The following is a 4,655-nucleotide window of genomic DNA, read 5'->3' as shown; positions in this document are numbered from 1 at the left end:
TGGAGACATTACTTCAGGCGATTAGGCAAAATGATGACATTGTAGGTTTAAAAGTGGGACCTTTGACCCATAAAGTAGAGGCATTTGCCGATGACATGTTACTTCTTCTGCCTGACCCTACCCTACCAAAGCGTTCCCTATTGTGCTTAGCCTATTTGACTCATTTGGACAAATATCCAACTTCAAAATAAACCTTTCTAAATGCACAGCCCTGGGAATTCGAGTCCCCGACTCTACTATATCCTCCCTGTCCCGTGCTTTCCCCTTCCTGTGGGCGACTTCACACATCTCTTATTTGGGAGTGAACATATCAGCCCGTATCGACCAGGCCTATTCTCTGAACTACTCCCCCCTACTCACTAACATTAAAGACCAATTAAAAAACTTAGATATTCCCTTTGTTTCTTGGATGGGACGTAAGAACATCGTCAAGACGTATATCTTACCCAAAGTATTATTCCTTCTCCAAACACTACCCATTTACTTACCAGATTCTTTCTTTCTGTCCCTTCGTAAGATTATATCAGGCTTCGTTTGGAAGCAAGCTCGTCCGAGACTATCACATGCCCAGCTGATTCTTCCTAAACATAAAGGAGGTCTCGGTCTACCTGACGTAAAACTTTATTATCAGGCAATCCAATTGCGCTTGCTAATAGTATTGAAAAACCCCAATGTCACGAAATTAGCTTGCCAGATCGCGCGTTTCTTGCTCAAACCATCTGAGCTAGCTCGGCTATGGTCGGTAAAGTCGGATCGTGCACATGATTTAGATTTTTTCCCCCTACTTAAAGGTCATCTCCATTCTTGGCGCATGCTAGCCTCGAAATTTAAATTTGCTTCTAGCCCCTCCCCTGTTATGCCTTTGCACCTGCTGCCGTACTGTCTTGACCCGAGGTACTTTGATGATTTGGGTATTTGGGATTCTTTTGGAAACACTCCTTTGGGGGATATATTCGCAGGGAGGAGGATCCCCACCTTATCCGACCTTCAGACTTCGACACCGTTCAAGAGATGGACCCCCTTACATTACGCCCACTTCTCTTTCATATGTCAGCAATATTTGAGATCTGCCAATAAGCACTTCGTCCCCTCGTGGTATGATATACTTGTAGTCTCCCCCAGACCGACGAAGAAATTAGTCTCTTTGCTTTATAATAAGTTACTGTTGGAGGGTATACAATATAGACCCCCCCCCCCCCCTCATTGGGCATTGGGAAAAATAGCTTGGGGTTACCTTTTCAGATGAGGAGGTCTCATTGATCCTGAGGAATTCTCATGATTCTCTAGGTGTATCAGAATCCAGGAGAACTCCTTCAAATTGTTTACAAAATGGTACCGTTCCCCGGATGTGATGAATAAAATTGATCTGAGTATCTCCCCGATCTGTTGGAGATGTCACAAGGCAGTCGGTACGCTATCTCATATCTGGTGGTCGTGCGAAGGCATTGCTCCTTTTTGGTCCGAGCTTGGTGGTCTTCTCCAACGGATCATCCCTCCAGGTCCCAAACTCTCTCCTTCTCTGGTTCTCCTTAATGTTCCCTCAACAGATTCTCCCCTCCACAAGCGCTCTCTATTGGCCCACTTACTGGCTGCAGCCAAATTACTGGTTCCTTTGAATTGGCTGTCTGAAAGAGCCCCTTCCATCGCAGACTGGAAGCTTAGAGCTAACGAGATCTGCAGGTTTGAAGAATTGTCAAGCTGGGAGACTCTCTCACATGATAAATTCCTGGCGACATGGGGCCCCTGGATGGACTGGTGTCGGTCGAGGTCTAGTTGATTTTACTTATGTATAAATGTCTTCTGTATGTGGTTTACCTTCGTACTTAGTATTTTCATACTTATGGGCCTATAATGTTTGTCGCTATTTTTTGTCACCTTACATCACAAAAAGTGTAATAGCAAGCGATCAAAAAGTCACATGCACCCCAAAATAGTGCCAATAAAACCGTCATCTCACCCCGCAAAAATCATACCCTACCCAAGGTAATCGCCCAAAAACTGAAAAAATTATGGCTCTCAGACCATGGAAACACTAAAACATGATTTTTTTTGCTTCAAAAATGAAATCATTGTGTAAAACTTACATAAATAAAAAAAAGTATACATATTAGGTATCGCCGCATCCGTGACAACCTGGTCTATAAAAATATCACATGATCTGACTTATCTTGCCTCACAAAAAGTGTAATATAGAGCAACCAAAAATCATATGTACCTTAAACTAGTACCAACAATACTGCCACCCTATCCCATAGTTTCTAAAATGGTGCCACTTTTTTTGGAGTTTCTACTCTAGGGGTGCATCAGGGGGGGCTTCAAATGGGACATGGTGTAAAAAAAAACAGTCCAGCAAAACCTGCCTTCCAAAAACCGTATGGCATTCCTTTCCTTCTGCGCCCTGCTGTGTGCCCGTGCAGCGGTTTATGACCACATATGGGGTGTTTCTGTAAACTACAGAATCAGGGCCATAAATATTGAGTTTGGTTTGGCTTTTAACCCTTGCTTTGTAACTGGAAAAAAATTATTAAAATGGAAAATCTGCCAAAAAAGTGAAATTTTGAAATTGTATCTCTATTTTCCATAAATTCTTGTGGAACACCTAAAGGGTTCACAAAGTTTGTAAAATCAGTTTTGAATACCTTGAGGGGTGTAGTTTATAGAATGGGGTCATTTTTGGGTGGTTTCTATTATGTAAGCCTCGCAAAGTGACTTCAGACCTGAACTGGTCCCTAAAAATTGGGTTTTTGAAAATTTCTGAAAAATTTCAAGATTTGCTTCTAAACTTCTAAGCCTTGTAACATCCCCAAAAAATAAAATATTCCCAAAATGATCCAAACATGAAGTAGACATATGGGGAATGTAAAGTAATAACTATTTTTGGAGGTATTACTATGTATTATAGAAGTAGAGAAATTGAAACTTGGAAATTTGCAATTTTTTACAAATTTTTGGTAAATTTGGTATTTTTTTTATAAATAAAAAAGATTTTTTTTTACTTCATTTTACCAGTGTTATGAAGTACAATATGTGATGAAAAAACAATCTCAGAATGGCCTGATAAGTCAAAGCGTTTTAAAGTTATCAGCACTTAAAGTGACATTGGTCAGATTTGCAAAAAATGGCCTGGTCCTTAAAGGGAACCTGTCACCAGGATTGTGTGCATAGAGCTGGGGACATGGGCTGCTAGATGGCCGCTAGCACATCTGCAATACCCAGTCCCCATAGCTCTCTGTGTGCTTTTAATGGGTTGAAAAACTGTTTTGATCCATATGCAAATGAACCTGATATGTGTCTTGTGTCCGGAGATGAGTCCAGCGGAAAGGAGCCCAGCACCGCCCCGCGTCCTCCGAATCTCCTCCTTGCTGGCTGACGTCACAGAGCTGGAGCGCCGAAATCTCGCGATGCGCAAGCTAGCTCGCTAGCTCGCGCATCGCAAGATTTCGGCGCTCCAGCTCTGTGACGTCAGCCAGCAAGGAGGATATTCGGAGGACGCGGGGCGGTGCTGGGCTCCTTTCTGCTGGACTCATCTCCGGACACAGGACACATATCAGGTTAATTTGCATATGTATCAAAACTGTTTTTTAACACATTAAAAGCACACAGAGAGCTATGGGGACTGGGTATTGCAGATGTGCTAGCGGCCATCTAGCAGCCCATGTCCCCAGCTCTATGCACAAAATCCTGGTGACAGGTTCCCTTTAAGGTGAAATAGGGCTGAGTCCTTAAGGGGTTAAAGGGGCGGCCACTGTGAAAGTCACTGTTAAAGGGGCGGTCACTGTGAAAGTCACTGTAAAGTCACTTTTAAACGGGCGGTCACTGTGAAAGTCACTTTTAAAGGGGCGGTCACTGTGGAGGTCACTGTTAAAGGGGCGGCCACTGTGGAGGTCACTGTTAAAGGGGCGGCCACTGTGGAGGTCAATGTTAAAGGGGCGGGTACTGTAGAGGGCACTGTTATGGGGAAAACCTTTGATATCTTTTTAAGACACACGGAAACATAAAATGAAATATACCCGTCAAAGCTGTAACTGAGCGCTACTAAGGAGAGTCTGTCTTCAGTGTTTGGCCTCTTGCACACGACCGTATGTCTTTTTCAGTATTTTGCGGTCCGCAAAAACCGGAATCCGCAAAAAATACGGATGACATCCGTGTGCATTCAGTTTTTTGGGGAACGGAACATCTGGCCCCTAATAGAACAGTACTATCCTTGTCCGTTATGCGGATTTTCACGGACATGTCACTGACACGGAAATGTGGACGAGGCCTTAGGCTGCAGGACAAGAAAGACTTTTTGGACCTGTCTGCAGTTTAGTCAGTGGCCACTAGATGTCAGCACAAACAAAAAAAATATAAAAATGTAAACATTTCTTATTCCTGGATAAGGGCTCATGCACATGACCGCATACTTTTTTACTTCTTCTGCGCTGACTGTTTTTTAAACATATATCACAGACACATTCATTGCAATGGGGATATGCACACAGCCGTGTTTTTCCACAAATCTGTGTGCTCGATTCATAAAACTCACTAAAGGTGTCACGATCAGTGTGGGAGGAAAACTCCACACTGAACACAGGAGGGAAGGGGAACAGTAACTGGGCCTGGAACCTAGGGAAGAAACAGGTCACCCCCTAAACAAGTTTTTAAGAGATCCGCTC

Source organism: Bufo bufo, chromosome 1 (assembly GCF_905171765.1).
Source record: "Bufo bufo chromosome 1, aBufBuf1.1, whole genome shotgun sequence".
Lineage (NCBI taxonomy): Eukaryota > Metazoa > Chordata > Amphibia > Anura > Bufonidae > Bufo > Bufo bufo.
The sequence above is the reverse complement of the archived record's forward strand: the minus strand, read 5'-3'. Positions refer to the sequence as shown.